Below are 13303 nucleotides of genomic sequence, written 5' to 3' on the forward strand. Positions count from 1 at the left end.
TTAATAAAATCCTGGTTTGCACACTATAATTTGTTTAAATTGTGTTTCATTTATAAGCATTGTTAATTCTTTTTTCATCACCTCCCTCCACCCACAAAACTCTGTGACCCCGTGATTTCCTCACCTCCCACTCACAACTACTCTTCCCCCAACACTTTCCACTTTGGGTCACCCTACACATCTTACTGGTTAGCATTCTATTTTTACAGTGATGATCTTAGGCAGTATTTGGTCTTAGGCACTTGAGTTAGTTCACCCAGTATAATAATTCTCTCTAGCCTCTGCCATGTTATATAATATTCTTCAGAATTGTTGCTCCTGAGTGTTGCATAGTATTCCATCATGTGGGTGCACCACAATTTCTGAATCCAGTTGTTTGTTTATTGCATGTTAGATGAACATTTGCATAGCACATTTGGTTCTCATCTAACAGGTTTTATACAACTTGTTATGTAACATTGGTTACATTTTTCAACAACGTGTTAACATTCTCATTTCCATTTTTTGTGTTCTGCTTCCATTAATTCCCCTCTCTTGTCTCTCCTTTGTCCCTAGCTACTCTTCTTTATTTAGGGTAAATGTTGGCTCTTTGGTTTTGTGTGGCTGATTAACTAAAGGAAGCACAGTATTCCCAGTTGATACCTTTTATTTTATAAATAAAAGTTTTATTTGGATGAAAAGTGACTGGCTTAAATTAGATGGTCAAAGGGTGTCTTAGGATTACAGACTTGAGAGTCTCTGTTAGTTCAGAAAGTCTGATCTTTTTTAGGAGTTTGAGGTTTGCTGTACAGGTTTCACTGATTCTAACCTAGACTTGCTATGTGTCAGCTCAGAACAACTGGTAATGGTAGCTGGACCCCATCTGGTTCTTCTATTATCAGACTAGAAGAGACTATAGTCCTCATGGACTACTTTGCTTTTCTTTTCTCCTTTGCTCGACATAAGAAGAGACTATTAGCTTTACCTTTGAGGTCCTCTTGGAAGCTTTTAAAACTCCACTCAACAAACTAATATGTAGAACATAATCTTTATGTACCATGTTAGGAGAATTGAAGAAGGTCTCACCTGAGACTATGGGCTCAACTCTTAAAACTCAATAAGCCAATCTGCAAGTTACTATATTACATCTTGATATTATTTATAATTGTGCACCTTATAAGGCTTAGGATATATATGATATACTCAAGTTCAAGTTCATGGTTATTGAGTCAGAACCAACTCAAAGCTTATCTTCTATTGGATTTCCACAGCTGTAAGTCACATGGGAGGAAATTGCTCATCTTTTTCTGAGGAGCAGCTGGTAGATTTGAACTTCTGGAGAAGTGTGGCCTTTGCACTATCAGTGCACCTTCCTAAGGACTATGCCTCCTAGAGCTGTATCTATGATACGCAGCCCATGTAAGCATGTATATGCATATGGCTGCAGATAACAAGTGTACATGCAAACTCACATACTCATGTGTATCTTCCTGTACATGTGCATGTCTAACCATGTAACCACAAACATATGTGATTGGTTAATTTTGTAATTGCTGTCATTATCAGTGCAAAATCGTATGTTATAATGTATACCAAAATTGTCCCTTATTATTTTTTACTTCTTTGCATATAATAATTAGGTATACATTGTGTTTCATTCATGTACACTGTGTTTTATGCAATCTTTTGTTTGCATTACATTTCATACAGCCACTAATACACATTATATTGTATAGAATGAATTACTATTGATCTATGCCTGTAATTGCCCCCTCTTTTCAAGCCCCCATTGAGTCTCTCCTAATCCTTGATCTCCCCATATGTCCACTAAACTCTGCTATTCTAGTGTTTTCTACCCTTCCTCTTTTTTTATCCTCTTTTTCTTTGCCCCTTCTTCTCTTTCCCCTTTTGGGCATTTATATACATATTATTCAGTTATTCCTTTTATTTTTACAATAATGGTCATATGCAGTATTTCTCCTTATGAGTTTGAGCTATTTCACTCAGCATAAAGCAGTCAGCAAATAAAAATAATAATAATAATTGCACTGGGGAAATATGCTCTCAGGGACCTCTCCAGAGTGCTAAGTAGCAATGATGTCAGCCTAGAGACTAATGTAGGTCTGATTCAGGTCATGGTCTTCACAATTACTTGCTATGCATTAGAAAGCCGGAAAATGACTAAGGACTATATAAGAAGACTTGAAACCTTTAAGTTGTGGTGCTGGGAAGAGTAATAAATATACTATGAACTAGCAAAAGAACAAATAGGTCTGTCCTGGAGAAGGTGAAGTCAAGTTGCTCTTTGGAGGCAAGAATTTTGAAGCTCTATCTGACATACTTTGAGCATGTTGCCAGGGAGGACCAGTCTTTGGAGAAGGACATCATGCTTGAAAGGGTGGAGGAACAGCATAAGAGAGGAAGATCCAGAATGAGATGGAGTGACACAGTAACTGAAATAATGGAAATAGGTGTGTCAGGGACAGTGATACTGGCTTGGGATAGAGCAGGATGCAAATGTATTATGCTTAGGGTTTCTATGAGACAGTAGACTCAATGGCACATAACCACAACATCAACAACAATGGTCTCTAGACTCTCCTATGTCATATAGTATTTTATAATATTGTTGTTCTTTAGTACTCCATAATATTCCATTGTATGAACGTTTTACAATTTCTTAATTCTTTTGTTTGTTAATGAGCATTTGTGCTGATTCCATTTTCTTGCTATTGTGAATAACACTGCTATGACCATAGATGTGCATATCTCCACTCATGTCTCAGTTATCATATTCCTAGTAGTGGAATAGCTCTTGTTCTTGCATATTTCTTGAAATATTCATTTACCTCAGACAAATTTATTGACATCTTCCATTCTAGATCTTGTCTTTTCTCATCCCCCAAAATAACTAGCACTATTAAGAAAGTTATTCCACATCTATCCCTCTTCAATCCCTGACAACCATTAAATACTTTAGTTTCTGTATTTTATAAAATACCTCACAATATTTGGTTTTTATTTGTGATTGATATTTTAACTCAGCATAACGTTCTCCAGATTGATCTATGTTGTACAATGTTTCACAGACTACTTATTACTCATTTTATCCCATATTTTTACACTTTCATTTTCCCTTTCCTCTTCTCCTATCTCTAATAAGTATAAAATATTTTCTTTCTCTGGCTATATATTTCCTTAATTTTTTTATAATAATGGATTCATACAATATTTACTCTTTTATTATTAACTAATTTCACTCAGTTAATCATAAACTCATTTCCTTCAGGTTCATCATTATTATAAAGAGTATCCTGGATTGATCATTGCTCTTTAACATTGAACAGTTTATTGTGTGTATGTACTAGAGCTAGCTAACCAATCCTCTCATAATGGCCTATCAGTCATTCAGCCCTTGATGGGATTTAAACTGTTTTCATCTTTCTTGCTGTTATAAAGAATGGAATAATGCAAATAATGCTGCAGTGAACGTAGGTACATACCTGCATATTTTAGTTGTTGCCTCAAGTCAGAAAGAACCTCATAGAGTTTTAGAACTGCATGTCTTTGGGTTGGCATTGCAACTCCTTATCCACTAGGCTACCGGAGCTCTTCTCTCTCTCCCTCTTCTCTTCCTCTGTCCCTTCTTCTCTTTCTCTCTCCCTCCCTTTCTTCTCCTCTTCTTATCTTCCTTTGCCTCCTCCTTCCCCTCTCTTCCATTCACTTCCCTACTCCATCGCAATATTTCTCTCTTTCCTCCTCCTCCTTCTCTCCTCCTCTCCCTTTCGTTGTCAAGTACACTTGAGCCAACTTTGACTCATAACAGCACTATGAATAATAGATCTGAGCCTTGCCCTATTCTGCCCCATCCATATCAATTTTTATATACTTGAGCCCATTGTTATCTTCACCATGTCAACCGGTCTTGACACTTTTCTTCTCATATCTCACCATTTAGGGTGCTAGAAGTGTATTTCAGGGTATCATCTCTAGGGAGAAGGTTTTCTCACTGTGTCTCCTTTTCTAGGATTTTCCCAGCACAGGAATTTGCGTATAAAAGCCCCCTACACTCCTGGCTTTTGTTTCTCAGTGTTAGTGAGGTCCCATGTTTCTGCTTTCTGTGTTTATCTTCTTTTATCTCTGGTGAGATGAAAGGCATTACAGGTCACACTTCAGAAAATTATCTTATAGTACATCAGGGTTGTGCTGGGGTTAAGATTTGCATTCCTCCCTTTATTCTTTTGCATCTGTGTGGTTTATCATTATATTACTTCCACGGGACAAGTGGGTCAATAAATTATGTGATAAATAGAGACTGAAACTGTAAAGGATATCATTTACTTAGATCCACAATTAATACCCATTGCAGAAGTGGCATCCACTTCCTAAACAACATGCCTCTGAAAACTCTATGAACTTTGAGAAACAATGATAGCTACAGAAGACTTCAGGTCTTTTGTTCATAGGGTCACTATGAATTGTGCTCAACTCGATAGCAATCAACAACAACAACAAAAACAGCAACAATCATGAAATCCAATGGCATATTGCATTAGGAAGATCTATTATCAAGGACTTGGTTCAAATGCTGAAGAAGGAGGATGCTAATTTAAAGACTATAGTGTGCCTGATCCAAACCCTAGGATTCTAAATTACTTCATATGCATCTGAAAGTTGGGCAACAAATAAGAGCATCACAGAAGAATTAATGTCATAGGATTAGGATGATGATGAATAACGGGAATTAAACTGACTGCTAAAGAACAAACAAGTCTACCTTAGAAGAACTATAGCAAGAATGTTTTTATGTGCCGTCAAGTCGTTTGCGACCCTATGTACAGCAGCCCTAACTCTGCTCTATCCTGTGCCAATCACATTGCCTCTGACACACCCATCCCGATTACCCCAGTCACTGAATCAATTCGCCTCATAGAGGGTCTTCCCCTCCTGCGCTGTCCCTCTACTCTACCCAGCATGATGTCCCTCTCTAAAGACCTATCTCTCCTTGCAACATGTCCAAAGTATGTCAGACGAAGCCCCAGAATCCTTGCCTCCAAGGAGAAGCCTGGTTTAACGCTCTCTAGGATGAATCTGTTTGTTTTCTTGGCAGTCCATGGTACATTCAATACTCTTCTCCAGCACCAAAAGATCCGAACTCATTCAGCATTTCTTAAGCTCAAGGAACTGAAGAACAAATTCAAACCTCGAGTTGCTACAATCAAGGATGCTTTAGGCAGAATCTTAAATGATCCAGGAGGTATCAAAAGAAGATGGAAGGAATATACTGAGTCATTGTATAGAAAGGAATTGGCAGATACAGAAGAATTTAATGAAATAACATTTGAGCAAGAGCCTATGGTGATGAAGGAAGAAGTTCAAGCTGCTTTGAAGGAAATAGCAAAAAATAAGGCCCCCAGAATAAATGGTATACCAATTGACATATTTCAGCTAACAAATGCTGCCCTGGATGTGCTCACAAAGCTGTGCCAAGAAATCTGGAGAACAACCACTTGGCCAACTGACTGGAAGAGATCTATATTAGTTCCCATTCCAAAGAAGGATGACCCAACTGAGTGTGGAAACTACAGAACAATAGCATTGATTTCACATGCAAGCAAGATTCTACTGAAGATTATCCAAAAACGACTGAAACAGAAAACTGCCAGAAGTCCAGGCTGGGTTTAAAAGGGGTCGTGGTACTAGGGATATTGTAGCTGATGTTAGGTGGATCTTAGCTGAAAGCAGAGAATACCAGAAGAATGTCTGTGTTTCATTGATTATGCAAAGGCATTTGACTGTGTGGATCTTAACAAACTGTGGCTGACTCTGAGAAGAATGGGAATCCCAGAACATTTAATCGTGCTAATGTGAAACCTATACTTAGACCAAGAGGCAGTCGTCAGAACGCAGCAGGGCAACACTGAATGGTTCAAAATTTGGAAGGGTGTGCACCAGGGATGTGTCCTATCTCCATACCTTTTCAGCCTGTATGCAGAGCAGATTATCTGAGAGGCTGGGCTCTATAAGGAGACACGTGGTGTTAGGATTGGTGGAAGATAGCAAGAATACCCTTGGGGAAAAAGTTGGAGAGACTTTGTCTCACTCACTTTTGATATGTTACCAGGCTCTCCTTCTCAGTTCTTGGAGGTCATGATACTTGGTAAAGTAACAAGTCAATGAATAAAAGGAAGATCATCTACAACATTGATGGATAAACTCATTGTGGTATTATTCTCAAGAGACTGTGGGAATGGTGCAGAACCAGGTAGCATTTCTTTCTGTCATACTTAGGGCTGTTGTGAGGTGGCATTGCCCAGAAAATACTTAATACAGATTCTCTAAGTGGTGCAATGGTTAAGCCCTCAGATTCTCACCAGTAAATTCAGTGGCTTCAATCCACCCATAACTAACTCAACAGTAAAAAAGACACAGTAATCTGCCTATAAAAGTTATAGCTTCGGAAAGTCTTCTTGACAGTTGTTTTCTATCCTGTAGAGTTGGCATACCAGCTCCTTTGACCGAGTGTTAAGGAATTGCACTTCCAACCCTAAGGCTTGTCGTTCAAATCAACCAGCTGCTTCGTGGGAGAGAAATGGGCGTTCTCCTCCCACACAATTTACTGCTTTTGAAAACATCCTGAAAAGTCAGCTGTGAATTGGTTCTGACTCGATGATACATTAAAATAACAACAATTGAGTTGCTATGAGTCAGAATGCATGTATGTCATGCTACCAACAAAAGTTGCTTTAAGAAGGAACAAACAAATGATGTTATATGGGGCAGATGATTTTCTATGTGCATTCATTTTAGAGTCTTTCCTTAGTGAGGAAATGCAAAGACCATAGTCGCATCTGATGTGTAGTTCATAAGAAGTTGCCATGTTAACTGGAAAGCTACGTGTCTCCAGCAGTTCAAAATCATCAACGGCTCTTTGGGAGAAAAATGGGAAGTTTCATTCCATTTTTATTACAGCCTCAGAAACCCAAAAGAGGCTTGTTATACAAGAGTGAACTAACTACATGCCAATGAGTTATAGTCACTTCAGAAAATGGTAAATTTAGTAACACAAAGAAGAGGGAACCTGCAAAGACTTTAATGAAGAAACAATTCTTTCTATATATCATACACAGAGATGTTCTCGATTACACCCAGATGCACTGGTTTCTTGTTCCACAAATTGACTTTATATTTGTGGTGTGTAATAATTAAATAGGCAAATGAAAAAAATATTCTTATTATTCATTTTATATAACATATTTGTAAGGAATATTTATTATGTTTCAAAACTTTTGAAAGCTGGGTGGACTCTGTGTTTCTTAGCTCAAGCCAGAAGGTCAGCAGGAATTCGACATTGTTTATTAGCTTCACCTTTTGGGAAGGTAAAAAAAGAATGATCAAAAGACTAGCATCAATTATATTGCTAATAAGTGAATTGATGTGGTCTTGACTTGCCAATAATATTTAGGGAATAAAGAACTGGAAAAGTACAGTGCACAATAACAAAACTTGAGGCAAGTCCCACAGCATTCATATCTTACATATTACATTTGTTGTTTACTTTTTCCTAACCTTATTCTCAATTGAGAAGCAGCTTTTGCAAGGATGGAGTTGCATTAACCATTATGACTTCTGCCTCTAGCTAGTCCCATAAATCTTTCAAATTCCATATGTAGTAAATGCGGCTAAAACCAAGTAAACAAAACAATGCCCATGAGAATGGCTTGTTTTGTAACCTTAAGCGTGAAAATGTCTCTTTTTGAAGCCTGACCTATTTTTACAAGGGCATGAATATGTTATCTTCACATTTAATATGGCAAACAAAGCTCCATGTTCCTCTACCGGAGAGAATCGCTTCTTAACATTGATGAAGCTTTGTGCTGAGATGTAATCTTCCTCTGATAACTGCTCTGCCCAAGTACCATTTATGTTTTATTTACATTTGCAATATCTATTCAAAGTGAATAATTTTGCTCCCAAACATAAATGTAATAAAACAGAAGAACTCGATCCTTTTAGCATCTATATTATTTCCTATTGCACTTCAGTTTTCAATTAAAAGTTAATTGATGGATATATAACTCTTAAAGTTTGGAGAAATTTTTAAAAACGCATTAATATTAATTTATTTTTCCCCATTGGAAAGTGCTTCAAGTTGGAGACTAAAAGAGAATTGAAGAACACTAAATGCATGCTCTCATTAAGTCTTATCATAGCAGTGGAAAAATATGCTTTTTTTTTTCTCTTGGCAATTCACTAATTAGTAACATTTGTTCAGGACCTAATAATCATTACAGTGGTTGACTGACTCAAGGAGAACAGAATGATTTAGTGCTAATGAGCAAGGTTATCATTTTAAAGACTAAGTTATGCCTGACCCAATCTAAGCCATGGTGTTTTTCAATTGCTTCCTATGCATCTGAAAGTTGAATAATGAATAAAGATGGCCAGAGAGGAACTGATGCCTTTGAATTGTGTGTTGGCAAAGAGTATTGAATACCCCATGTATTGTCAAAAGAACAAACAAATCTGTCTGAAAGCAAGTGCAAACAGGGTTCTCCTTAGAGGTGATAATGGTGAAATTTGTCCCACATATTTTGTAAATGGAGTCAAAAGGGTCCGTTTTTGGAAGAAAATACCATATTGGGAAAGGTAAAGGATCAGAGAAAGACAGGAAGACCCTCGACAAAATGGACTGGTACAGTGATTTTTAACAATGGTGTGAGCTTGTCAGAAATCATGAAGAAGGTGTAGGATAGGACAAGATTCAGATCGACTGCTTATGGGGTTGCTATGAGCCATAGTCAATGTAATGACATTTAACAACATCATCAAGATTTCTGCCTGTATAGTGTTGTTGTTGTTGTTGTTATGTGCCGTCGAGTCGCCTGTGACTCATAGTGACCACATGTACAACAGCCCTAAACCCTGCCCTATCCTGTGCCAATTTCACTGTCTCTGACACACCTACCCTATTACCCCAGTCCCTAAATAAGCATCATTACTCATTAAGAGATTGGCTATTTAGAGATACCTAGATGGTTCCTGTACTGTTCCAGTTGTTCAGGATAATCTTCAGCAGGATCTTGCTTGCATCTGATATTAATGTTATTGTGCGATAATTTTCACCATCTATCAGCTCACCTTTTTTTTGGAATGGGAATAATATATAAATATGGATCTCTTCCAGTTAGTTGGTTAGGTGATTGTCTTCCGGATTTATTGGCACATCCTGGTATGCACGTCCCAGGCAGCATCTGTTTGTTGAAATATGTCAATTGGTATGCTGTCAATTCCCGAGGCCTTGTTTCTTTGCCATTTCCTTCAGCGTAGCTTGAGCTTCCTCTTTCATCACCATTGGCTCTTGCTCATACATTGTTTCATGAAATTCTTCTGTGTCAGCCAATTCATTTTGTATTGGAACTCTGTGTATTCCTTCTATCTTCCTTTAGTGCTTCCAGGGTCATTCAATGTTCTGCTAGCGATATCCTTAAGTATTGCAATGAGGCAGAATTTGCTTTTCAGTTCCTTCAGCTTAAGAAATGATGAGCTAGTTCATAACTTTTAATTTTCTAACTCTGGCTCTTTACACATTACATTATAATACTTTGCTTTATCTTCCTGTGCTCCCCTTTGGAATCTTCTGCTCACCTCCTTAACATCTTGATTTCTCCCCTTTGCTTTGGTTTCTCAGCACTCTAGTGCAATATTCAGTGTCTCTTCTAATGTCAATCATGGCCTTTCAGACAGGATTTAGAGGCGGCCGTGACACTGGGTACATTACAGCCAGTGTTAGATGGATCTTAGCCAAAAGCAGAAGTGTCAGAGGAGTATATATCTGTGTTTAATTGACTATGCAAAGACATTGACTGTGGGGATTACAAATTGTGGCCAACCTTGAGAGGAATGAGAATTACAGAACACTTGATTGTGCTTGTGCAAAACCTATATTTGGACCAAGAGACAGTCATCAGAACAGAGCAAGAAAACATTGCATGGTTCAAAACCAGGACAAGTATATGACAGGGATGTATCCTGTCTCCATACCTTTTCAATCTATATGTGGAGCATATCATTCAAGATGCTGGACTATATATAGAGGAATATGGCACCAGGTTTGGAGGAAGACTCATCAACAAGCTGCATCATGCAGGTGACATAACCTTGCCTGTTGAAAATAAGAAGAATCTGAGGCATTTGCTGAGGAAGGTCAAGAACTGCAGCCTTCAATATGGATTGAAGCTCAACATCAAGAAGAGAAGGATTTTTACCACCAGGCCCAATAAGCAGCATTATGATAGATGGTGAAGAGATTGAGGTCGTTTAACAGCTTCAGTTTGCTTGTCTCCACAATCAACACTCTTGGTATCAGAGACCAGAAAATCAAAAGGCTAATTTCATTGGGAAAGTCTGCTGCCAGGGATAGCTCCAGAGGACTGAAGAGCAATGATGTCTGCTGGAGACTAAGGTATGCCTGATCCAGGCCATGGTCTTCCCAATTACTTGTTATACATCATAATGCTGGACAATGACTAGAGATGATAGAAGGATAATTGATGTCTTTGAGCTATGGTTCTGGAGAAGTGTATTGAACATACCATGGACTGCAAAGAGAACAAACAGGTCTGTCCTGGAGAGAATATAACAAGGCTGCTTCAAGGAGGCCAGGAATTGGAAGCACATCTGACATACTTTGGGCATGATACAAGGAGGGACCAGTACATGAAAAGGGACATCATACTTGAGAGGGTGGCAGAACAGCACAGGAGGGGAAGACCCTTAATGAGATGGATTGTCTCAGTGACTGGAGTAATGGCGCTAGGGGAGTGGAGACAATAAGGTTGGCTCAGGATAGAGCAGGGTTCAGAGCTGTTGTACATAAGGTTCCTATGAGACGCAAGCGACTCAATGGCACATTACAACAATAATAATGGCTTTATATGTTATAGATTATGATTGCTTTTTTCCAACATTTTTATTTGTCAAATTTTGAAATGTTTTAATTATACTATAAAATTAAATAATGTTTCTGAAACTAGTTGATAAAAATGAGTACTTTATTTCAAACAAACAAGACAATCATAAAGAGATGTATTTGTAGATTATCTCAATACTCAACTGATGTAGGTAACTATGTAAAATGGAAGAATCAAAGTTCCAACTGATATGTTTTTTATCAAGTCTCTAACTAGCAAAAGTTACGTAGTATATGAAGTGCTGAGTTTTTTCCTTTAAGATTTGCTGTAAACCCCTTGTCTTGACTTCAACAGTCTGACAAAAATTGTCTACCTAGGATGGTGTTTTGTACTTTTTATTAAAGAATTTTGATAACTTTTCAGTTACCCCATGAAATTTATTCCCACCATGTGGGGACGCATACTGGGCTCACCTTGGACTTGACTTACATTGCACTGGTGGGAAATGAGAGCATCACTTGCTTCAGGTGGGCAGGATGCTAGAGCATAGATTCTCTGCCTGCTCTGTCAATGCCATTGGACCAGACCACTGTATGCTTTTAGGAGAACCTTGAATGGTGCACTAGGTTGATAACCAAAATATTGGAAGTTCAAGTCCACCCAGATGACCCTTGGAAGAAAGGTATAGAAATCTACATTTGCAAAAACCAGCCCTTGTAAGCTCTTTTGAGCACAGTGCTACACCAGCACATATGGGTTAATCCTGAGTCAGAATCCACTCAATGGCCACTACTTTACTCTACTCTAGAGTGAATGTATTCACTCTATTTGTTAAAGTTATGTAATTAAAAGCTTAATGTTTGGTTCTTTTTCTCTTTAAGGAAAGATTAAAACCATTTAAAGAGATATTCTGCTCAGTTTGGTTTTTGTTAACTGATCTGAAATAAGAAACTGAAGTTTTGCAATTTTTTTTTTTTAGTTTTGCAATTTTAATCATCTATTTCTTGAACATATATCACAGGTCTTATTTTTGGTAAGACAACTCCAAGTATTACATCGATGAGGGTTTTTATTGCGCAATAAGAACTTCTATTATAAATATATGGTTCTGCTGATATATACATATATCTCTGGCAGTCTTAAATTTGTATCCGCTAAATATTTCAAGTCATAAGATAAAATTACATAACTAAAAGTCATAGATTCCACCCAAACATATATTTTAGTATTTTAAATTAGTCTGTTTATTTTAATTTGAAATCACTTTGGAAACAATATCATGCATATAAATGAGAGTATTAGATCATACTTTGCCATGTCAGCTTTTTAAATATGTAAAACAATTACCCATTTTGAACATTATATTTACATAACTTAATGTTTTGATATTTTCCTGATCCTCTTAATGAACATTTATTGTCATGTTATTTTTCTTTCTGTAGAATTGAGAATCTCTACATCTGTTATGTAATTGTTTCTTCACTAGCTGTTACTCTATTTAAAGTATTGGGGGGGAAATAGCAATTCTTAAAATAATCTTTAACGTTTGCAATTTCAGTGATGTATTTTCAATGAGACTATAAAATGAAATAATAAAAACATCTAGACTAGGACATTATAAATGGTTACAGACACTTCATAGACCTCTTATGATTTAAGTGATCTCCTAAGTCACATTCTGGGTCTCAAATTGGCTTCTTACTCATTCATAATTTTTTTTATTGCAGGTCACAAGAGTTTAATATGTGGTTGTCTCCTCTATGAGACCATCTTCCTCCTTCTTTGAAGCTCTTGAAAATAGACTCTTTTCAGTGTAAGGGTTTTGCTAGTAATCACCACTGGGAATAACCAAAACCCATAAACACAGAAAACTTTCTGAATCTTACTAAAATTATACCTTTTCTTGCTCTTGTTTCTTCCCCTTTTACTGCGCTGAAGGAACGCAAGAATTCTTTTTTTCTTATAATCTTCCTTTTATTCCAGAAAACCCAAAAGCCCGCTAAGTTGCTTCTGATTTCGGGCCCCCTCCTTCAGGTATCTGAGGCTGTAAATCTCAAGGGGAGCTGACTGCCTCCTCTTTCTCTTTGAAAGCAGCTAATAGATTTTGTTATCAGTCCATCATAACCCACTCCCTCACCAGGGAGAAGCTTCCTTCTTTTCTTCTGTTCTGGAGCAGTTTCTCACAGCTTCCATCCTCTCCTTTCTCAACCTAAGAAGCAAACCTAGTAAGACTTTGCCTCACATATTTTGGGCAGGTTACATGGAAGGGCCAGTCCTTAAAAAGGACATCATGCTTCCGGAAATAGAGGGTTCCCGAACGACAGGAAAACCTTCAGTGAGATGTTTTGACCCAGTGCCTGCATCAACTTGTTTACTCACAGTGGAGTCTGTGACCCGCAGTGGAGACTGTG

The sequence above is a fragment of the Elephantulus edwardii genome, unplaced genomic scaffold (assembly GCF_000299155.1).
Source record: "Elephantulus edwardii isolate Elephantulus edwardi_28Jun2011 unplaced genomic scaffold, EleEdw1.0 scaffold00014, whole genome shotgun sequence".
Taxonomy (NCBI): Eukaryota; Metazoa; Chordata; class Mammalia; order Macroscelidea; family Macroscelididae; genus Elephantulus; species Elephantulus edwardii.